Raw genomic sequence first — 25013 nt, forward strand, 5'->3', positions numbered from 1 at the left:
CCTCCGCCGCGGTTTTGGTCGCCACCGGCCACATTCCGGTGGCGGCCGACGTGGCCAGTAGTTAGCCAGTACTAACCACCACCGCTAGCCGGTGAAAGTGGGCCCCAGGGTGGGTCATACCCCAGTTAGGGGCTGGTCAACTCGGGGATTAGCCCCTGGTCACTGACCAGTGGACCCCACTGGTCAGGTTTGACATGGGCCAGGCGTAGTTGACTGGTGACGCAATGCTGATGCAGTGCTGACGCAGTAATTGATTTCCTATTATAATAGAAATCCAGGAAATTGCTAAAACTTGTAAAAATCATAGAAATTAAAATATAACTCGGATGAAAATAATTTATATATGAAAAAGGAACAGAAAAATCCAAAGAATCTGATTATGGCATTTTCATACATGTTTGAAAAAGTTAACATCACCAAATAGGCAAAATAATGAATAGGGTAAATTTAATAAATAGTTTGAAGTTGGAATTTCATTCCTATTTGAATTCCACTTCAATTACCATGATCAAACATTGGTCAACGCAAATCAGTACCTCAAATTACTAACTCCATACATGTTGGAACAATTTGTTATGAGCATCAGGTCGAATCAATTAAAAGGGTATCCGGAAAATACCTTGTTGAAGTGATGTTTGAACCCTGATTCAAACCAACTTCAACTTAAGAAATGATAGCCACATTAGCCCTGCGACTTTTCATTTCATGTCTTTTGCATGCATCATAGTGTTGCATTTCCGTGAAGTAATTATTGTTCTTTCTTGTTTGCCGGTGTTGTTTCCTCTCGATAAACGATGTTTCCGACGATGTGATCGTTGACATTGATGAAGAATCATTGCTATCTTCAGACGTGTCACGCAAGCAAACCCCCCATGAGCATATTGATATAAACCCACTCTCTCGCTCCTGCTCTCTTTTACTGCATTAGGACATTCACGATTCAACTGTACATGTTATCGATAATTGAACCCATTCCTTTGCATGACCTGATTTTGTCACAGTAAATAGTTGAAACCACTTAGCATGAGTAGCAACTTATTGAGCATTGTGGTGCTTACTCATCCATGCTTGTTTACAATGCCTGCTATTCTTAGAGTCGTGTTGGGTCTGACCCATCTGGATGATGAATCGGAATGGTTGTGTTCATGTCCTACAGTGTGAGAGTAAAAGTGTGAATCTGATTTGGTAAAGGTAGCGATGAGAGGCCATGTAGGAGTACATGGTGGGTTGTCTCATTGAGACCGTCCTTAATAACTAAGTTCTGTGTATGTTATCCAAGACAAGATACTACCATGCATTGGGCCCTGAAATATGACCCCGCTCGGCTTATTAATTGCCTAGATCCCTGTTCAGGAGTTGCAATTAGTTTCTGGTGTTTGTAGGAAAAGTGTTGGCGGCCGTGTTTAGCTCTGCCCGATGGGGTAGTCTTCTCTGCGGTAGATACTCAGTGGCACGGTGTACCAAGTGGCACCCGGATGGTGGGCTTGGGAACCCTGCGCACATCGTTTGGGGCCGTAGAGGAAACCTCTGCCGGACTTCCTTGCGGGTTCAGTCTCAAATAGGGTCTTGTGTGGTTAACGATCGTGGCCGACACCCACGCCAGTGCTTCCGCTTGAAGGTTGTCGAGATGCATGACGTGCATATGGTGCTAAGTGGTGGGAGCATGTGTGAAGAACTATACCCCTGCAGGGTGATTCAATCTGTTCGTATAGCCGCGTCCTTGGATATGGACTACTTGGAATCAATATGTGGTACATAGACAACTTAAATGGGTACTCTAAAACATGCAAGATAAGTGTGAGTTCTATGGAAGGCTTTCTCGTAGGGAGACGAGAGTGGATCCATAGTGGTGTATTGAATTGGTGAATATGTGGACTGGTGTGCGCTATCCCACCTCAAAGAAAGAACTTGTAGTCGTAGTACAGGTTAGCCAAGAGTCAAAGCTGGCTTGCTGCAATCAAACCCCACAATCCTTTCATTGAAACATGATGCATATGTAGATAGTTCTGATGTAAGACTTGTTGATTACCTTTGTACTCACGGTTGCTTAATTTATGTTTTGCAGAGAAGATTTAGTCTGATTAAAGGTTTCTACGCGATGTGTTCGATGTTGACCGAAATAGCTTGGGAATCCCAGACCGAGGTCTGGCTCTTTTGGTAGGGTCGTAGTAGCTTTTCAGGCTCTTCCAGCCACTTTTAGTAGATGTCTGTACCCAGACATGATTTGCTTCCGCTTGTTGTTTGTATGACTTGAGTGTCGGGTCACGAGACCCCTGTTTGTAATATCACACTATGTTAATTCTTATGAGTCTTTAATAAATGCTTGAGTCATAGAGTTATGTTGTGATGCCATGTCGTGCATAATGTGTGAATGTTTGAAATGCATTATATGTGTGTGATTCGACACCTAGTTGTTGCCTTTAGTAGTACTCTTTACAGGGAAATGCCTCTTTGTGTTTCCATCGGGCCTTCGTAGCTTGCTACTGCTCGGAACACATTGATTGACCGGCATGTATCCTTCTTTGGTGCTGTGTCTGTCCCCTCGGGGAAATGTCACGCGGTGTAATGGAGTCCTTGTAGCTTGCTACGACTCGTCTACACACGCTGATGACCGACACCTGCTTTGCTGGGTTATGTATGCCTGTCCCTGTACGGATGTACCGCTTGGGTTTATAACTAGTCATGTCGACCCGGGTTCTTGTCGTTTGAACGCTAGCGACACATTCATATACGTGAGCCAAAAGACGCAAACGGTACCGGCCAAGGTAAGGTGGCGGCCGTGGAGTTTACCGTGCGTGAGGCCGCAAAGTGATGTGATGTGTTAGAGGCTGGGTTATTATGACCTAGGATCGGGGTCCCAACAACTAATTTCTTTAATCTTTATCATGGCGGTCAGCAGGTGTTGAAAGATGGTGGGCGCGGGTCCCGATCGCTCGACGGGTTCTTCTTCGGCGGCCCGCACAAGGAGTGGTACTTCCATTCCACCCCTATCTCTCCGTAGAGCCTTGGCAGACAGTCTGACGACACCACCCGCGGGTTCTTCTTCATCGGCGGCATTACCCACTGGGAGAGGTGCTGGTTGGGTAGGGAAGAAGGGGAAGGGTACAGGGAGAGGTGGTGGCTGCGAAAGAGGTAGGCAGACTGTTTCGCCGTCCTCGTCACCACCACCAGCTCATTCACCCGAGCACATGACTACTATGGTGGACCCGTTTGAGGAGGAGGCTACGGGGACTCCGATCCAGGAGCCTCGGGTGGACGGGCATTCGGCCAATGAGACTCCGGTCCAAGATCAGCATCGGGTCGAGGTGCCTTCGGCCCACGAGACTCCGGTTCCTAAGGCTACGTCCCAGGAGACTCCTGCCACACACGCTTCGGCCTACGTGGAGAGGTCTGGATAGGTTGCCTGGCCGGATCGGACCGAGGTGCCGGATTGGACCGAGGGTCCGGGTGGCTGTTCTGTTGATGGCGGGGATGAGTCTACGGATAGTGAGGGCGACGTTCAGGTGATCGCGGCCACCGTGTACAAGCGTGGTAGTACACGTCTCCCGGTCGCGCCGGCTACCCGCGAGCAGAGGCCAATGATTAAGCCTGAAGGGATAGGTAAGTACATTTACTCTTTTTTTAGCTTCTGCCTTCAACTTTCTTCAAATATCTAATTCATTGACCTTATCATACTACAGGGGATGGAAACACCCTGGTGGAGTCCGCAAGCCGAACAGCAACCTTGGTGTGCTTTGCCACACAATTTTCCCAGGGTTTATCACGTTGCCTGGTGAGGGTCAGGTTCATACACTAGGATTTACCTGGGAGCACTACCAGGCTGTGCGGTCCCCGCCGGAGGAGATTATAGATGGTGTGTTGTGCCACACGAGGGCTGAGATGGTGTTCAACAGCTTTTGGGTAAATTATCCTTTTACACAATCTAAAATTTACAATATAGCTAATTATTGTACTAATCGATTGTCTTGTTTGATTGCATACCTTCTATAGGTGTGAGGAGGGATGTGAGGAGGAGGCGACCAAGGTTATCGAGGCCGAGTGTAGGCGGTTATTACAGAACTTATCCCACAAGGCTCGGCCGCACGCCATTCGAGACTACTACGCCGCGCATGGTATTAAGAAGCACAAGAAGGAGTGCCGCGGGAAGTATCTATAGAAGGAGAAGTACATGAAGGTAACTACCTATTCTTAAGGGCTTGTACGTAGTTTTCTTGATTTTATTCATAGGTGTAGTGCTCAAAATTCTTTCTAATAACTTATAGGTGCCCCCGAGATGGTGTGCGGTTAAGATGTATTGTTGGGAGGCGTTGGTGGATGAGTGGTGCACAGGCAACGGGCGAGCCGTCCACGACAATGCGAAGGATCGGCGTGGCCAAATGGTTGGTGTACCACACCATCAAGCCAGCGCCAACTTACTTTAGTTCGGGAGAAACTGGGTATGTGGTTTGCTTCATTATTCATGCAATTCATTCTTCATGCTAGCTGGAGCCCCTTAATAATATGTTGTTCCTCTCTTTTAGGCACATCACAATAAGATGGAGATGCCAGAGTTGTACGACCTTTATGGCATGGCCCATACCGCCTCGCACAACAAGGCGAAGGCATTCTCTGAGTCTGACCTGGATGATCCAAATAACTTCACCAACATCTCATCCCACCACAAGCTCGTGAAATACAGGGACACGGGGAAGGCTTGGAAAGGGGAGGACATTAACCCGAGCCAGGAACCTTTGGATCGAGAGTTGGTGATAATATCTGGTGGCGGGGGGACCCATAGCTCGATAGCCATTGGAGATGGGATAATACGTTGTCCACTCACTCTCCTCAAGATCAAGGGGCGCCAGTCGAGCTCCTGTCCTGAGATAACGCCTCGTCCATGGCCAGTCGATCTTGGCATCGAGGTTAGTTGTACGGACTCAAAAAACTTTCATCCATTTCATTGTGTGTGTGGCAAAACCCCACTTAACAAGCTCCACTAGCTACCAATAAACTCCATAATGTCCTTCCTGCATGTACGCCTTACACATGGGACATGTTTGATTGGTCGTAAAAGCCCGGTAGACACAGGTGGCCGCGATGACCACCTTCGTTGCATGCGGAAACAGTGCTGTGCACCTTAAGATCTTGCTGCAGGGTGGGTCCATCGATGGTCGCGTGTCCCAGCGCGCCAGAGCACTCCCCTGGACTGGTCCAAGCCCTCCACAACGCTAGCAAGACTCCAAGGTGGCTCAGGCACGCGTGGCCGTCGTGCCCAAAGAGCACCAGGGAGCATCCGAGAACCTTCGAGTCTCGACCTCTCCATATGGCCATCCACGGGCGTCCTGACCCTCTAATCCACTCCCTTTCCTCCTAAGCTTGCCTCTCGACCAGTCCTCGGCTCCTCTTGATCCCCGTGTCCTCCCCAACGGCCGGTGTGGCCGCAACCATGCCACGAGCGTACCGCGTCTCCCGAGCCCCTCCCCTCCGTTTTGCAGCACTAGCGCGTTCCCCTCGTCTCCCCGAAGTTTCCCCTGCAACCTCCCCGCTTCCCCTTCCTCCTCTATGCGGCCAGGGGTGTCGCTTCCTCGGCCACCGTCGTTTGATCCGGTGCGGCCGGTGCAGCGCTCAGCCTCATGCCCACCGGCGGGGATAAAGCATCTAGGAGGGTGTGGAGCCCGGTGGCGCCGGCAAGCCTAGACGAGCCCCTCTGCCTCTACGCAGCGGAAGGTTGAAGACAGCCTGCCGTTAGATGGGCCCCGTCTGTCATCGGTCGAAGGAAGTTTCCATCCAGATATGTGCCTTGCACAATTTTCCAAGGAAGTTTTCTGTATAATACTATTTAAATTCCAATATGGGTATTTAAAACACCACCTTTGTGAATTCCTATAGCATTCAAATCAACTCCAAATGGAGTGGCTCCAAATTCAAGGGACTTATAACATCATGCCCTATTTTTAAAGCCTTGGTCAACATTTTTATATGACTTATTTCTGTTGCAACAAATAAATAGCTCCCTTTTTTCTATTTATCCAGTATTGGAAAATCCCTAGTGTATTCATATCAACTCCAAATCCAATGAAACCACTTCCTAAATATTTATAAAAATTATACTTTGTTAAATGAGTGCCTCCGCTCATTTATATCATGATATTGTTTGTAGGCTTCTTTAGAGATCACCTATTCCTCCTGTCGTCCATCTAAAAATCCCCGATGGTCCAAACCTACTTTAGCAAGCTTCAGTTATTTTTCTTATGAACATAGAGGTCCAAGAAAAATAAAACTTCCATTTTTATAGCACCTTTGTTTCTGTTTGCTGTGTGGCTTAATGTGGTTTTTTCCGACAATAGTTACAGGTAGACAGAGTACTCGGAGTTGGATCGGAAGACCTTGAAGACCCCGAGAACTTATGTGAGCAAGGGAAGCAACCCTTTGACCATGTTTGAGCATATGTTATATTGCATGCTATTGTAGCAAATTTTTCCGTTGCATGTGATCATAAGTATCAGTAAATCATTGAAGTGATGTTACCGATGGCTCCTCCGGAGCACTTGCATTTTGAGCATGATCCTACCACCTATGAGGGTCACGCTAATATCATGTTGACAAGTAGAGCTAAGCATAGTAGCATGAACATGATGTTGGTAGGAAATCAAAGGTTTATGAAAACCCCGTCGGGTGCCACTAATGCCCGAGGGTGATGATGAGTTAGGTGGCCACTTTTGGTGAAGTGTTGCACCGGGTATTTGTGTGCTTATGGTTTCAGAAATGGGATTAGATTTATGATGTGTCGACCGTCCCAACCTTACATGTACGCCCACGTTACCCCTTTATGGAACGGGGCTTTGTGGATTACTCTGGTCGGTGCTAGCAAAGAACCACATTAATAGTGGCGGGAGTGATGTGTAGTCACTCTCGTGACGGGGTCGTGCCAGGTAGGACGACTATGTCATTTTTACGTGTTCCAGGCACACCGTTGGTCCCCGCATGGTTGATACTGTCCAGAGTCGATGCTCGTAATCCGTACATCATGTAGGCTGGTTACCAATCGAGTGGACCTCTTTGTCTAGTATCGTCAGGCGAAAGGCATTAATCGGGTACTTACCTCGGGTATGTTATATACCGCGAGTCGTGGATGACATGGAAGTTTCCCGGATCTCGTGGGTCCAATGTACTACCTTTGTAGAGTGTAGAACTATTAGAATAGCCATGTCCATGGTCAAGGACAGTTGGGTAATCCTGCTTAAACTACATCCAGTCGTTTCTGCATACACCAAGTGTGTGTGTGTTTGATGGTGTTATCATGAAAGAGTTGATTTGACCAAGTTTGGTGACTTGGCATATCGGGTGAACCCGGAATGTTCAGCCATTAACAAATATATTGATATATGTAACCTGTTCTTCTAAACAACATCTAGCTTATGTTGCATATCCATGAACATGTTTAATTATAGTTAAGATGCTATCCACCAATACTGCATATAGCTTGTTACCATTCCAACTGCATTATCCATATCATGGGCTGTTTGTGAGTACATTCAAAGTACTCATTGGCTTGCCACTGGTTATTCCATTGACCAGGTATGAGAGAACATGATTTGGTGAAGAGTAACTCGGTGACGTTCTTGCAAGCTAGGACGCTTCCCAGTCAGAATGCCTATAGGTTAAGGCTGATGGCATGGGTTCACGCTTTCGACCAATATTTCCGCTATTTTCCCAGCTTGGTATGTCGGCCCTCAAGGCCCTATATATGTAAGACTTGACCGCAATGGTCATTTGTTGTATCAAACGGTATGTATGGATGTAAGACTCTTAATATTCAGTATCTGTGTGTTCGGTGAGCATTGATCTCTGGGATCACTGAGCACATTCATTCGGCGATCTCGACTCGTAAGTCGTGTCCCCACACGCTAATATCATGTTGACAAGTAGAGTTAACCATAGTAGAAGCATGAGCAAGATGATGGTAAATATCAATGGTTTTATGAAAACCCCGTCGGGTGCCACTAATGCCCGAGGGTGATGATGAAATAGGTGACCACTTGTGGAGAAGTGGTGCAGCGAAAAATATTTTGGTGTGAATGGTTTCAGAAATTTGATTAGATTTATGATGTGTCGACCATCCCAACCTTACATGTGCGACCACATTACCCCTTTATGGGACGGGGCTTTGTTGATTACTTTGGTCGGTGCTAGCAAGGAGCCACATTACTAGTGGCGGGAGTGATAAGAGGTCACTCTCGTGGCGGGGTCGTTCTAGGTAGGACGACTATGCCGTTTTTACATGTTCCGGGCACACCGTAGGTCCCCTCATGGATGATACTGTCCAGAGCTGGTACTCGTAAGACATACATCATGTGGGCTGGGTAGCAATAGAGTGGAACTCTTTGTCTAGTATCATCAGGGGAAAGGCATTGATCATGTACTAACCTCGGGTATGTTATATACCACGAGTCGTGGAGGACAGGGATGTTTCCCGGATCTCGTGGGTACAGCGTACAACTCTGCAGAGTTTAAAACTATTCGAATAGTCATGTCCACGGTCAAGGACAACTGGGTAATCCTGCTTAAACTACGTCCAGTCGTTTCCGCATAAACCAAGTGTGTTTGTGTGTGTGTGTTCAAGGAGTTATGAGAAAGAGTTGATATGACCAAGTTTGGTGACTTGGCATATCGGCGGAACCTGAAGTGTTCAGCCCCCAATAGATATGTCGATATCTCTAACCTGTTCTTTTAAATACCATCTAGCTTATGTTGCACATTAATCTATGATCATGTTTATTTACAAACAAGTCGCTACCCACCTATACTGCATATTACTTGATACCATACCAATTGCATTATACCTATTATGGGCTGTTTGCGAGTACATTCGAAGTACTCACTGTCTTCCCACTGGTTATGTTATTGACTAGACATGGAAGCACCGGAGTTTGGATAAGAATACGTCATCGGAGACGGACTTGCGAACTAGGACGCTTCCGAGTCAGAATGCCTGTTGGTGTAGGCTGATGGCATGGGCACCCGCTTAGCCCCAAGATTTCTGCTAGTGGATGTATCGGTGTGATTTGGCCTTATAGGCCCTACCTATGTGAACTTGACCTTGTTGGCCATTTGTTGTATCATTTCGCTATATTGGATGTAAGACTCTTAATATTCAGTATATGTGTGTTCGGTGAGCATTGATCTCTGGGATCACTAAGCACATTCATTCGGTGATGTCGACTCGTAAGTTGGGGTACCCACACACTACTGGAATTCACTTATTTGACATCTGCCAGATCTGTGCCATCTGCTGGCTGATGGCAAAGAGTGTCTTTGCCGTCAGCTTCCACAAAGCGGATGGCAAAGAACTCGCTGATGGCATAGAACTTCTTTGCCATCTATCACTTCTGTGCCGTCAGCCGCAAACGGCACAGAGCCGCACAGCAGACGGCAAAGCTACAAGTGGGGCCCGCCTGACTACGAAGACGTTTGGTCAAACTGGAATCACTACTATGCCGTCAGCCGCAGATGACAAAGATCCGCACAGCAGACGACAAAGCTACAAGTGGGGCCACTACGGGGACGTTAGATCGAAACAGAATCTTTTCTTTGTCGTCGGCCACAGACGGCAAAGAGCCGACAGTTGACGGCAAAGAGCCAACGTGTGTAACGGCTCTTTGCCCCCACCTCGGCCCCTCTCACTCATGTCCCACATGCTCCACCTGCCCCTCTCCTCCACTCATCTCCCCGACGCCCACCTCTGCCACCACCGTCGCCACCCCCACTGGCCCTGTCGCGCCGCCGCCCCACCGCCCCAGGTGCTGCCCTCATGCCCCACAGCCCCGGCGCCGCCGCCCCACCGCCCTCGGCGCTGCCCCGCCGCAACAACAACCCCCAAGCGCCCCAACACCCCCGGCGCCCCGATGCGCCCATGACACCCCAGCCGCCCCCGCCGGTGAGACCCCCCATGCAATTTGTATGGTTAAGTTAGTTTATTAGGTTTAGGTTAGTTAGTTAGCTTGTTAAATTATTAAGGTTAGTTGGTTAACTTGGTTAGTTAGGTTAGTTAGTTAGTTAGCTTAATACAAAGAACAGGAAGAAGAAGAAGAAGAGGAGGAGGAGGAGAAGAGGAGGAGGAGAAGAGGAGAAGAAGAATAAGAAGAAGAGGATGATAAAAAGTAAGAAGGAGAATAAGAAGAGAAGAAGAAAAGAAGAAAAAACATAAGAAGGACAAGAAGAGAAAAAACAAGAAAAGAAGAAGAACATAAAGAAAAATTGAAATAGAAATAAGAGGAAGAAGAAGAAGATAAAGAAAAATTGAAATAGAAATAAGAGGAAGAAGAAGAAGAAGAAGAAGAAGAGGAATAAGAGGAGAAGAGGAGGAGGAGAAGAAGAAGAGTAGAAGAGGAAGATCAAGAAAAATTGAAATAGAAATAAGAGGAAGAAGAAGAAGAAGAAGAGGAATAAGAGGAGAAGAGGAGGAGGGGGAGGAGAAGAAGAAGAGTAGAAGAGGAGAAGAAATAGGAAAAATGAAAAGAAGGAAGAAGAAGAAGAAGGAGAAGGAGGAGGAGGAGACGGAGCCCTCCTTCTTGTTCTCCTTCTTCTCTCCTTCTGCCGGCAGAAGAAAGAGGAGAAGAAGAAGAAGAAAAGTAAGAAATGCAAGAGATGGAAGAAGAAGAAAAGGAAGAAGAGGAAAAAAGAACCGGCCAATGTAGAAAATGACACCCTAACACCCTCACACGATGCCCCGACACCCCGACACGACGCCCCGACACGACATCCTGACACCCCAACACGAAACTCTGTGCAATTGTTAATACACCGTATATTAGTTTTAGGTCGTATATTTTTCTTTTTATTAATGAGCACAAAATATTTGTGTTGATCAGGTGGATTTACATGTGACAGTTGTCTCATTACTGTGAGGTCTGCTGTGTGAAGACCTCCCCGTGCATTCTACGAGCTCTGCCCCTGCATTCATGGGTCAGAACAAATGTCATCTCCTCCTCGCCCCTTCATTTACTCTAGCTCGGTTTTCGAATACACTTGCTAGATGTAGGTAATTAAATTAATTTATCAGTATGCGTGACCAGTATGCGTCTCCCATTCGAAAGGGTTACAGTTATAAATATGCATGCATTTGCTTATATTTATAACCGTGATTCTTTCGAATTGTCAAACGTTATCCATGGATAGTGTGAGCATGTGTAGATTGGGTTCGTTTTCCCATATGCTTTGTTCCGATTCCGATGCATAATTTCGTCAGTGCCTCCCTATTGTTCTCTGGATACACATCCTCTCTGTTTATTGTGGAGACGTGTATCAGGAGAACATCGGGGAGGTGCTGTCAAAATTTTGCATTGGATTCGGAGCAGAGCATGGGAAAACGAACCCAATCTACACATACTCGGGTGGGATTAGGACATATATTTACCTATTAGCGTGTAAGTTGCATGGACGTAATAAAAATGGCGAACTTGATTAACTAATGAATATATATGCTAAATTATATATAAATATATTTCTTGTGTGTTTAGTAGCTAGGCAAGATGAGTGATCGTGCGTGGATGTACACCGGTCACCCTAGTGAGAAAGAGATGTCGAAAGAATGGTTTCTAAAACCAAGAAATTTGTGAAAGACGCATTTGTAAATGGCCAGGAAAGAAACTGTTGCCCCTGTCCTGGATGCAACAACTATAACAAGACGACATAGGCTGTAATGATTAAACACCTGCAGAGGAGGGGTTTTAAGCCTAATTATATGGTGTGGACATTTCATGGTGAGTCTAGAAGATGAGATGGAGGAATCTGCAAACACCTACAGAGGAGGGGTTGTTCGCACCGACAAGCATGGTACCGGGATCAAAGACATGGTGCAAGACTTTGATGATGCTCGGGATTTAGAAGATGAGATGGAGGAATCTGCAAAGGCCTTCTATGAAATATTGGAGTCTTCAAAACTTTCTCTCCATGAGCACACTAAGCTTTGTTAGCTGGATGCAATTGCACAAGTAATGGCTCTGAAGGCTCAGTTCAACTTGGGAAGAGAATGCTACAACGCGATGATGACACTATTTGGACGCTTCCTACCCAAAGGCCACGTCATGCCTGCAAACATGTACCAGTCGGAAAAAAATACTTCGTGTACTTAAGATGCCCTATGAGAAGATACATGCATGTGAGAAAGGATGTGTCTTATTAAGGAAGGAGTATGCAGACCTGGACTATTGTCCCAATTGCGAGTCTTGCAGGTATCGTGTGGTAGACAACGGTATGGGTGAGAAGAGGTAGACAAAAATCGCAGTTAGTGTTCTTCGGTATATGCCAATCAACATCTTTTCATGGTCGAAGAGACAACCAGACAGATGACATGGCACAAATTGGGCAAAAGAACCGAACTAGATGTGGATGGGAATAAGATGGCGGTACACACAACGGATGGGGAAGCGTGGAAACATTTCGATGGATTGCATCAGGATAAAGCGGCAGATCCAAGGAATCCTCGAGTCTGCACCGCCACGAATGCTTTTAATCCCTTCGGCATGATGGCAACATAATACAGTTGTTGGCCTGTATTGGTCATTCCACTCAATCTCCCCCCCCCGGGCATATTATGCAAAGGAAGAACATATTTCTGACGTTGATAATTCCAGGGCCCAATTATCCAGGGAAGAATACGAATGTGTACCTCCAGCCGCTTAAGGATGAATTGGAAGAAGCTTGGAATAATGGGGTCAAGACATAAGATGTCGCTAGAAAGCAAAACTTCAAAATGCATGTGTGGTAGATGTACTCTATGCATGACTTGCCGGCGTATGCGCTATTCTCTGGATGGTGTGTGCATGGAAGGTTCCCATGCCCCCAATGCAAGGCAGCTCTTTAGTTTCATTGGTTGCAGGAGGGTCGGAAGTATTCTTGCTTTGACTTGCATAGACAATTCCTGGATCCTGACCATCAGTTCAGAAAAAACAAGAAGAACTTTACCAAAGGTAAAGTTGTCAAAAACTTGGCACCGCGTGCGTTGAGAGGCCAACAGATCCTGGATTTGTTAAATGCCCTCGAGCCTGATCCAGAGCATCCAAGGTATTTCAAGGGGTATAATTCAAAACACGCTTGGACTCACAAGCCATGCTTCTGGGATCTGCCTTACTTCAAAGACCTTCTTCTTCCACACAATATCGGCATGATGCACACTGAAAAGAATATCGGAGAGACTATTTTTGGTACATTGTTCGACATAGATGGGAAGACTCAGGATAATAATAAGACTAGAGTCGATCAAGCGACACTATGTCAAAGACCGTTACAAAACATGCGAGAAGGCAAAGGAAAGCAGAAGTGGTCGAAGCCAAAGCCCTGGTTCAATCTTGGAAGGCCAGCTATGAGGCAAATTATCTTGTGGGTCAAACTGCACTTGATGTTTCCCGATGGGTATGCAGCGAATCTAAAGAGGGGAGCGAGTCTTGAGAAATTAAAAATCTTTGGTCTCAAGAGTCATGATTGGCACATATGGCTAGAGCGGGTAATGTCGTTGATGTTACGTGGCTTTATTCCTGAGGATGAATTTCTAGTACTGGCGGAGCTGAGCTTTTTATGACAATGATTTTGAAAAGAACTACGTCATTAAATTTAAAACAGGTGATGTAGTCGCTCACAAGCTGCTTAAGGCAGAATGTGACTTGCATCCAACAGGTTTACGCAACATCCGGGCTCATAAAATCCTGATACAAGAACTCCTACGCTCGGTACATCGTACGTTGCTAAGCGATCGACTGTGCGGTCTCATAAGCAGCTCTGTGGGATCTTCGTCTTCATCTTCCTCTCTATCCTCATCTTCATTCACTACTGGAAAACAGTTTTTTGCCATCTGCCTAGTCTTTGCCGTCTGCTAGCTGATGGCAAAGAGTGTCTTTGCCGTCAGCTTCAGCAAAACAGACGGCAAAGCACAGGCTGATGGCATAAAGCCTTTTTGCCATCTGTCACTTCGTTGTCGTCTGCTAGCGGACGACAAAGAGTCCAGAGGCAGATGGCAAAGATATAGATAGGCCCACCTGACCACGGGGTGGCTAGGTAAAACTGGAGTCGGCCCTTTGCCGTCTGCTAGCGGACGACAAAGAGTTCGGAGGCAGACGGCAAAGAGTCTAGACTCTTTGCCGTCCGCCGGCAGACGGCAATACTCTAACACCGTTAACGGCTCCTCCCCCCCCCCCACCCCGCCCCTCTCTCTCTCTGTAAAGGTCACCCCGCGCGCCCCTCTCTCTGTAATGGCCGCCGCCACCACCGTCGCGCCCCCGCCCCTGTGGCGTCGCCGCCCCTGTCGCCCCCGCCGCCCCCACTGCCGCCCTTGTCGCCCCCGCCGCCGCCCCTCTCTCTCTCTCCCCCACCTCGCCCCCGCTGCCGCTGCCACCACCGTCCCGCCGCCGCCCGTGTCGCCCCTGTCGCCTCCACACCCGCCCCGCTGCCACCACTGTCCCCCCGCCGCCGCACTGCCCCCGGCGACGCCCCACTGCCCCGTCTCACCTATCCTCCTCGCAGCCCCGACGCCCCAGCCGCCCCCGCCGGTGAGTCCCCCCATTTTTTTTGTTTTTCCTTATTTTTATTTATGTTAAATTAGTTAGGTTAGTTTTTTAGTTTATTAGGTTAGTTAGGCTAGTTAGTTAGGTTGTTAAATTAATTTAGTTTAGGTTTAGTTGTAGTTTAGGTTGAGGCTGCGTTTGACAACAAAGTATTGTAAAAATCGGTGTAACGGTAAACTACAGTATTTTAACCCGTTGGTATAAGATATCATGGTTTATAAATATCAAAGTATTTTAGAGTATCAATGATACAGAGGACCTATTTGGTTTCTACCCTGTGCATCGACGTGAAAATTGCTGACTAGCCATTAATTGTTGCAAACACACCCGTTTTTTACGCTAGCTAACAACTAGCTACCACGGACTTCGCTAGTTCTCTGCCTCCAGCTTGCCATGCGAATTTTTAATCATGTACTAGACTAGGAGGCACCCTCACTTTTGGATGTTTTGTTTGAGTCAAATCATAATTGGAGGATCCTAATGGAAAGTAAAATTTCCAAACAGAAGGTACTAATAAACCGGACACACAATTAGATAGGAAAGAACAACGGCCTTGGCACCTTGCTCCGTGCATGGAGTGGATTCACTTTTTCCAGTGGCTCAGTTTTAAACAAGAGGTTAGGGGTTCTTTTTTAAATACTGAGAAAATACCATGGTTTTGGAGATACTGTAGTATTAATACCGCAGTTTTTTTGGATAGCCAAACAGCTCATAGTAATCAAAACTGTAAATATTTGAAAAACTGTGGTATTCTCATAATACTTAGAAAATACTAAGCTATCAAACAGGGCCTTAGTTAGGTTAGTTTCCTGTTTAGTAAAGGAGAAAAGGAGAAGAAGAAGAAGGAGAAAGGAGAAGAAGAAGAAGGAGAAATGAGAAGAAGAAGGAGAAAGGAGAAGAAGAAGAAGGAGAAAGGAGAAGAAAAAAATAAGAAGAAGAAGGAAAAGAAGAAGGGGAGAATTGATTATCACCCCCCCTGTTCGTGCACCACCACAACATTGCCCCCCCTGTTTGCCTGGCTCCCTTTTAACCTTACCTTGGAAGGGAGCAATGGGGCGGCTAGGGAAGGGAAGAGGCTTGCCTTACCTTGCAGCAGCAATGGAGATGGGGCGACTGGGGCAGATGCGGCGGCTGGGGCAGCTGCGGCGGAGGCGAGGCGCAGCAGCGCTTGGGGCGGCTAGGTCAGGGAGGGGAACAAGCAGAGAACGGGAGAAGCTTCTGCCCAGCTCGTGTGACTTATACTAGATGAGGGAGGGCAGTTTTGTCATTTTAGAAAATAATTGGACTAGTCGGTACTAATATTTTCTTAATGTAGAGCTAATCAACTCAAAGGGGGCCATTAGCAACATCGTTAGCACAACTGGGGGTTAAAAGGGAGCCAGGCAAACAGAGGGGCCTATGTTGTGGTGGCGCACGAACATGGGGGGTTAAAAGGAAAAGGAAGGGAAGGAGAAGAAAGAATAATAATAATAATAAGAAGAAGAAGAAGAAGAAGAAGAAGAAGAAGAATAAGAATAAGAAGGAAAAGGAAGGGAAGGAGAAGAAGAAGAATAAGAAGAAGAAGAAGTAGAAGAAGAAGAAGAAGAAGAAGAAGAAGGAAAAGGAAGGGAAGGAGAAGAAAGAAGAAGGAGAAGAAGAAGAAGGAGAAAGAAGAAGAAGAAGAAGAAGGAGAAAGGAGAATAAAAAAATAAGAAGAAGAAGGAAAAGAAGAGAAGAAGGAGAAGGAGGAGGAGGAGGAGGAGGAGGAGGAGAAGGCCAAGGACCTTATAGACCGTCTCCTCCTCCTCCTTCTCCTCCTTCTTCTTGATTTCTTCTTCTTCTCCTCCTCCTCCTCTTTCTTCTCCTCTTTCATATTATCCTTGCTTTAATTAACCCAACAATGACATAATTACCCATTTAGCTCCAAAATACCACAATAAGCTCAAAATGGCATAAGAACCTTGGTTAGCTCATGAATATTATATACTTAGCTTGTTTTCCTCTAAAATGGGATAATTAGCCCATTTAGCTCCAAAAAGACATAATTAGGTAATTTAGCTCCAACAAGAGGAGAAGAGGAGAAGAAATAGGAAAAATGAAAAGAAAGAAGAAGTAGAAGAAGAAGAAGAAGAAGAAGAGAAGAAGGAGAAGGAGGAGGAGGAGGAGGAGGAGGAGGAGAAGGCCAAGGACCTTCTAGTCCTTCTCCTCCTCCTCCTTCTCCTCCTTCTCCTCATTCTTCTTGATTTCTTCTTCTTCTCCTCCTCCTCCTATTTCTTCCCCTCTTTCATATTATCCTTGCTTTAATTTCCCCAACAATGACATAATTAGCCCATTTAGCTTCAAAATGCCATAATAAGCTCAAAATGGCATAAGAACCTTGGTTAGCTCATGAATATTATATACTTAGCTTGTTTTCCTCTAAAATGGGATAATTAACCCATTTAGCTCCAAAAAGACATAATTAGGTAATTTAGCTCCAACAAGAAGAGAAGAGGAGAAGAAATAGGCAAAATGAAAAGAAAGAAGAAGAAGAAGAAGAAGAAAAGAAGGAGAAGGAGGAGGAGGAGGAGCAGGCCAAGGACCTTCTAGTCGTTCTCCTCCTCCTCCTTCTCCTCCTTCTCCTCCTTCTTCTTGATTTCTTCTTCTTCTCCTCCTCCTCCTCTTTCTTATCCTCTTTCATATTATCCTTGTTTTAATTAACCCAACAATGACATAATTAGCCCATTAAGCTCCAAAATGCCATAATAAGCTCAAAATGGCATAAGAACCTTGGTTAGCTCATGAATATTATATACTTAGCTTGTTTTCCTCTAAAATGGGATAATTAGCCCATATAGCTCCAAAAAGTCATAATTAGATAATTTAGCTCCAACAAGAGGAGAAGAGGAGAATAAATAGGAAAAATGAAAAGAAAGAAAGAAGAAGAAGAAGAAGAGAAGAAGAGAAGAAAAATACCTACTCCTCCTTCTCCTTCTTCTCCTCCTCCTCCTTCTCCTCCTTCTCCTCCTTTTTGATTTCTTCTTCTTCTCCTCCTCCTCCTCTTTCTTCTCCTCTTTCATATTATCCTTGCTTTAATTTCCCCAACAATGACATAATTAGCCCATTTAGCTCCAAAATGCCATAATAACCTCAAAATGGCATAAGAACCTTGGTTAGCTCATGAATATTATATACTTAGCTTGTTTTCCTCTCAAATGACATAATTGGAATATTTGTGTTGATCAGTTGGATTTAGATGTGATAGTTGTCTCGTCAGTGTGAAGTCTGCTGTTCGAAGACCTGCCCGTGCGTTGTACGAGCTCCAGCCTTACATTCGTGGGTCAGTACAAATTTCATCTCCTCCCCGCCCCTTCATTTACTGTGGCTCGGTTTCCGGATGAAACTTTCTAGATTTAGGTAATTCAATTAATTTATCAGTATGTGTGACCAGTATGCGTCTCCCGTTCGAAAGGGCGACATCTATAAATATGCATGTCTTTGCATATTTATAACCGCCATCCTTTCGAATTGTCCAACATTATCCATGGATAGCCCGAGTATGTGTAGATTGGGTTTGTTTTCCCGTATGATGTGCTCTGGATCCGATGCGGAATTTCGTCAGTGCCTCCCTGTTGTTCTCTGGATGCACATCCTCTCTGTTTATTGCGGAGACGTGTATCAGGAGAACAGCGGGGAGGTGCTGCTGAAATTTTGCGTTCGATCCGGAGCTGAGCATGGGAAAACGAACCCAATCTACACATACTCGGGTGGGATTAGGACCTATCTTTACCTATTAGTGTGTAGGTTGCCTATACGTAATAAAAATTGCGAACCTGATTAACCGATGAATATAAATGCTAAATTATATATAAATATATTTCTTCTGTCTTTAGTAGCTACGCAAGATGAGTGATCGTGCGTGGATGTATACCGGTCACCCTAGTCATAAAGATATGACAAAAGAATGGTTTGTAAAAACAAAGGAATTTGTGAAAGCCGCATTCGCAAATGGCCTGGAAAGAAACTATTGCCCCTGTCCTGGATGCGACAACTATAAAAAGACGACAAAGGCTGTAATGATTAAACACTTGCAGAGGAGGGGTTTTAAGCCTAATTATACGGTGTGGACATTTCATGGTGAGTCTATACAACGCACAAGAGCTGAGGTGGTCCGTCGTCGCACGGACGAGCATGGTACCGGGATCAAAGACATGGTGCAAGACTTTGATGATGCTTGGGATTCGGAAGATGAGATGGAGGAATCTGCAAAGGCCTTTTATAAAATGTTGGAGTCTTCAAAACGTCCTCTCCATGAGCACACTGAGCTCTGTCAACTGGATGCAATTGCACAAGTAATGGCTCTGAAGGCTCAGTTCAACTTGGGAAGAGAATGCTACGACGCGATGATGACACTATTTGGACATTTCCTACCCAAAGGCCATGTCATGCCTGCGAACATGTACCAGTCGGACAAAATACTTCATGTACTTAAGATGCCCTATGAGAAGATAGATGCATGTGAGAAAGGATGTGTCTTATTTAGGAAGGAGTATGCACACTTGGACAATTGTCCCAATTGCGAGTCTTGCAGGTATCTTGTGGTAGACAACGGTATGGGTGAGAAGAGGCAGACCAAAACCGCAGTGAGTGTTCTTCGGTATATGCCAATCGTACCAAGACTTCAACGTCTTTTCATGGTCGAAGAGACAGCCAGACAGATGACATGGCACAAATTGGGCAAAAGAACCGAACTAGATGCGGATGGGAATAAGATGATGGTACACACATCGGATGGGGAAACGTGGAAACATTTCAATGGATTGCATCATGATAAAGAGGCAGATCCAAGGAATCCTCGAGTCTGCGCCGCCACGGATGGTTTTAATCCCTTCGGCATGACGGCAACCCAATACAGTTGTTGGCCTGTATTTGTCATTCCACTCAATCTCCCCCCGGGCAGATTATGCAAAGAAAGAACATATTTCTGATGTTGATAATTCCAGGGCCCAATTATCCGGGGAAGAATATGAATGTGTACCTGCAACCGCTTAAGGATGAATTGGAAGAAGCTTGGGAAAATGGGGTCAAGACATACGATGCCGCTAGAAAAGAAAACTTCAAAATGCATGTGTGGTACATGTACTCTATGCATGACTTGCCAGCGTATGCGCTATTCTCTCGATGGTGTGTGCATGGAAGGTTCCCGTGCCCCCAATGCAAGGCAGCTCTTCAGTTTCATTGGTTGTAGGAGGGTCGAAAGTATTCTTGCTTTGACTTGCATAGACAGTTCCTAGATCCTGACCATCAGATCAGAAAAGACAAGAAGAACTTTACCAAAGGTAAAGTTGTCAAAAACTTGGCACCAGCTGCGTTCACAGGCCAACAGATCCTGGATCAGTTAAACGCCCTCGAGCCTGATCCAGAGCGTCCAGGGTATTTCAAGGGGTATAATTCAAAACACGCCTGAACTCACAAAACATGCTTCTGGGATCTGCCTTACTTTAAAGACCTCCTTCTTCCACACAATATCGACATGATGCACACTGAAAATAATATCGGAGATGCTATTTTTGATACATTGTTTGACATAGATGGGAAGACAAAGGATAATATTAAGGCTAGAGTCGATCAAGAGACACTATGTCATAGACCGTTACAAAACATGCGAGAAGGCAAAGGAAAGCAGAAGTGGTCGAAGCCAAAGGCCTAGTTCAATCTTGGAAGGCCGACTATGAGGGAAATTATCTTGTGGGTCAAAATGCACTTGATGTTCCTCGATGGGTATGCAGCGAATCTAAAGAGGGGAGCGAGTCTTGAAAAAATAAAAATCTTTGGTCTCAAGAGTCATGGTTGGCACATATGGCTAGAGTGGGTAATGCCGGTGATGTTACGTTGCTTTATTCCTGAGGATGAATGGCTAGTACAGGCGGAGCTGAGCTATTTCTTCCGTGTTCTTTGTGCGAAAGAATTGTCGCCTGGCGTGGTAGAAGACATGGAGGAGTTTGCACCGGAGTTGTTGTGCAAGTTAGAGAAGATCTTTCCACCGGGCCTCTTTAATCCAATGCAGCATTTGATTTTATATCTACCAACCGAGGCAAGATTGGGTGGTCCCGTGCAAGATCGTTGGTGCTATGCAACTGAGAGGATGCAGAAGACCCTTCGAGCTAAATGTAAAAATAAGAGTAGAATTGAAGCATCAATGGCTGAGGCGTTCATTACTGAGGAGGTGGCAAACTTTGTGACAGCACACTACGAAGCCAAAAATCATCATTTGCATAATCCCGAGCCTCAGCACAATGATGCAGACCCTAAAAAAGGTGGTTCCAACCTCAGCCTATTCAATGGGAAGCTCGCACCAGCCGGTGCTTCGAAACCAATAACATTGTATGTCGAAGAATGGCGGAACATTTCGTTGTATATCTTCAACAACCTAACAGAAGTGCGGCCGTACATCGAGTGAGTTCTAGGCACATTGTCCCATAACTTCTAATTCATTTGAACTGCTCTTATTCCCGGATATTTCAAACATCCGTTACGTCGTCAAATTCTCGGATGGAGCGGTGATCGAAAATGATTCCGTCGAAGAGTATGAGCTTCTGTCAAAGACAGGAGGCGGCTATCCCGGTTTTATCTCTTGGTTCAAACAAACGGTAATTATCAATAATGGATCATTTCATTCTTGGTCTAACTTGCGGCTAACGCAACAACCGTTTCGTATTAAACTTGTAGGCTAATTCAGAGTCTATGTATGCCGAATGGAGACAAGTCGCTAATGGTTTTGACTATAAGGTCCGTTCATTTGAGAAATACAACATCAACGGGTATCTCTTTCGTACCTTTGGCAAAGAGCTATCTATGCCCGACCGGAAATCTACAAATTGTGGTGGCTCTGCTATTGGTGAAGGTGTTATTGCGTATTATGGAAGAGTTGAAGCAATTTATGAACTTCAATTCTATGGTGAAAACCCACCGAACGTCGTAGTCTTCAAATGTTATTGGTTCCAGCCGAAAAAGACTAGAATGACTCATGAACATATAGGACTAGTCAAAATCAATCCAAACACCCATTTAGATGTTCCTGATGTGTATATTACGGCTCAACAGGCGACCCGAGTTTTCTATCTATCGTGGGCATGCCAAACGGATAAGAATCTGGAAGGTTGGTACGTTGTTTATGAAGTGCCGCCACATGTCAAACCACCTCTCCCAAATGAAAAGGATTATGAACCTCACATTAACCCAGACACATATGATGGAGAATTCTTCCAAGAAACACGTCTTTCCAAGAAACGTTTCAAGAACCGCCGTCCTTCACCCAAGAACATGGAAGTAGACAGCGACAATGAATCCGACTCCAGCCCTAAGCCGGAACCAGAAGACCTGGAACTCGTAGAGGTTACTGATGCGGATGACCTGTCAATGCTTCAACGATTAAAGGAAGGCCTTTCACAACTTCACGCCGTTGAACCCGACGAGCACGTCATTCATGAAGACATGCGTGATAGTGATGATGATGATGCATTTATTGATGATGATTATTAGTTTGTAAGATTCACAACTTAAATTATATATATTTTAATCTTTATTATTCATGTACATATTATTATTCATGTCAGTTATTCAAATTTTTTATGTTGTACTAATTTCTTTTAATCTTTATCATGGCAGGTCACCAGGTGTGGAGAGATGGTGGGCGCTGGTCCAGAGTGCTCGACGGGTTCTTCCCGGGCGCCCCGCACGAGGGGTGGTACTTCCCTTCCACCCCTATTTCTCCGTAGAGCCTTGGTAGACAGTCTGTCGACACCACCCGTGGGTTCTTCTTCGTCGGCGGCATTGCCCACTGGGAGAGGTGCTGGTCGGGTAGGGAAGAAGGGGAAGGGTACAGGGAGAGGTGGTGGCCGCGGAAGATCCAGGAGGACTGTTGAGCCGTCCTCGCCACCACCACGAGCTCATTCACCCGAGCATAGGACTAGTATGGTCGACCCGTTTGCGGAGGAGGCTACGGGGACTCCGGTCCAGGAGCCTGGTGTTGACGGGCATTCGTCCCATGAGACTCCGGTCCAGGAGTAGCCTCGGGTCGAGGTGCATTCGCCCCAGGAGCAGCCGGAGGAGACTACGAATCCGGAGGCTTCACCCGACGTGGAGAGGCCCGGATGGGAGACCTGGCCGGATCGTACCGAGTTGCCAGATTGGACCGAGGGTCCGGGTGGCTCAGGGGGCGGGGATGGCGGGGATGAGCTTACGGATAGTGAGGGCGATGTGCAGGTGGACGGGGCCACCGTGTACAAGCATGGTAGTACACGTCTCCCAGTCGCCCTGGCTACCCGCAAGCAGAGGCCGGTGATTAAACCTGAAGGAGATAGGTAAGTACATTTACCCTTTTTTTAGCTTTTGCCTTCAAGTTTGTTCAAATATCTAATGTGTTGACCTTATCATACTGCAGGGGATGGGTACACCCTCTTGGAGTCCGTAGGCCGCACTCTGTCCTTGGTGTGCTTTGCCGGACAAATTTCCCGGGGGTTTTCACGTTGCCTGGTGAGGGTCAGGTTCCTACACTAGGATTTACCTCGGAGCACTACTAGGCTGCGCAGGCCCCGCCGGAGGAGATTATAGATGGTGTCTTGTGCCACACGAGGGCCGAGATGGTGATCAAGAGCTTTTGGGTAAATTATCCTTTTACAGAATCTAAAATTAACAATATAGCTAATTATTGTACTAATCGGTGTTTTCACGTTTGATTGCAGATCTCCTATAGATGTGAGGATGGACATGAGGAGGAGGCAGCCAGGGTTCTCGAGGCCGAGTGTAGGCGGTTACTACAGAACTTATCCCACGAGGCTCGGCCGCAGGCCATTCGAGACTACTACGCCACGCGTGGTATTAAGAAGCAGAAGACGGATTGCCGCGGAAAGTTTCTGAAGAAGGAGCAATACATGAAAGTAATTACCTATTCTTAAGTCCTTCTATGTAGTTTTCTTGATTTCATTCATAGGCGTAGCGCTGAACATTCTTTCTAATAACTTACAGGTGCCCCCGAGATGGTGTGCGGATAAGATGGATTGTTGGGAGGCGTTGGTTGATGAGTGGTGCACAGGCAGCTGGCAAGCCGTCCACGAGAATGCGAAGGATCGGCGTAACCAAATGGTTGGTGTGCCACACCATCAAGGCAGCACCAACTTACTTCAATTTGGACGAAACTGGGTATGTGATTTGCTTCATGATTCATGCAATTCATTCTTGATGCTAATATTTGGTTCCTCTCTTTTAGGCGCATCACAATAAGACTGAGATGCCACACTTGTACGACCTTTATGGCATGGCCCATACAGCCTCGTACAAGAAGGCAAAGGCATTCTCTGAGTCTGACCTGGATGATCCCAATAACTTCACCAACATATCATCCCACCAGAAGCTCGTGGCATATAGGGACGCGGGGAATGCTACGAAAGGGGATGACTTTAACCATAGCCAGGAACCTTTGGATCCATAGCTGGTGATGATATCTGGTGGCGGGAGGCCCCATGGCTCGATAGCCATTGGAGATGGGATAATACGTTGTCCACTCATTCTTCCGAAGATCAAGGCGCGCCAGTCGAGCAGCTGTCCTGAGATAACGTGTCGTCCACGGCCAATCGAACTTGCCATCGAGGTTAGTTGTACGGACTAAGAACACTTTCATCCATTTCATTATGTGTGTCACCATAGATCATTACTCTGGTAAGGAGGAATGGTGTTTCAGGCTGCTCTTCAGAAAGAGAGAGTGGCAAACCAGGCTGCTCTTGAGAAAGAGAGATTGGCAAGCCAGGCTGCTCTTCAGGCTGCTCTTGATGAGAGGGACCAGACCACGGCACGATTGCTTGAGGAGAGGGGCCGGAACGAGGCGGGTGAACGGGCCCTGTACGAGCTTTTTGTGGTATGTTTTTTTTCACATTAGCCAAATCATGTGTGTAATGTCTGTTTCAATACTAACTAATACGACCCACTCTTCAGGGTGTGTGCGAGAAGAGCGGTCAAGTCCCTCCGCCAAGGCCCGTCTTCTCTTCGATTGGCACGGTGAGTTTCATTATAAACTAGTATTAATAATTGAGTGTCATCATGCTAACTGAGACATTGCAAAATATCTTTTCTGTAGAATAACTCCCGAGCGGCATCGCACGACCCTTCTCCAGGGCAACCGTCACCAAACGAAGCCGCCGTGAGCAACCGTGGTGTTTCTCCTCCTTCATGACCACTACGGTAAGTTTCTCCTCCAAACTTAGCTTGTTTTCCTCTAAAATGAGATAAATAGCCCATTTAGCTCCAAGAAGACATAATTAGGTAATTTAGCTCCAACAAGAGGAGAAGAAATAGGAAAAATGAAAAGAAAGAAGAAGAAGAAGAAGAAGAGAAGAAGGAGAAGGAGGAGAAGGAGGAGGAGGAGGAGGAGGAGGAGGAGAAGGAGGAGAAGGCCAAGGACCTTCTAGTCCTTCTCCTCCTCCTCCTTCTCCTCCTCCTCCTTCTTCATTTCTTCTTCTTCTC

This window comes from Hordeum vulgare, chromosome 6H, assembly GCF_904849725.1.
Source record: "Hordeum vulgare subsp. vulgare chromosome 6H, MorexV3_pseudomolecules_assembly, whole genome shotgun sequence".
In the NCBI taxonomy this organism is placed as follows: domain Eukaryota; kingdom Viridiplantae; phylum Streptophyta; class Magnoliopsida; order Poales; family Poaceae; genus Hordeum; species Hordeum vulgare.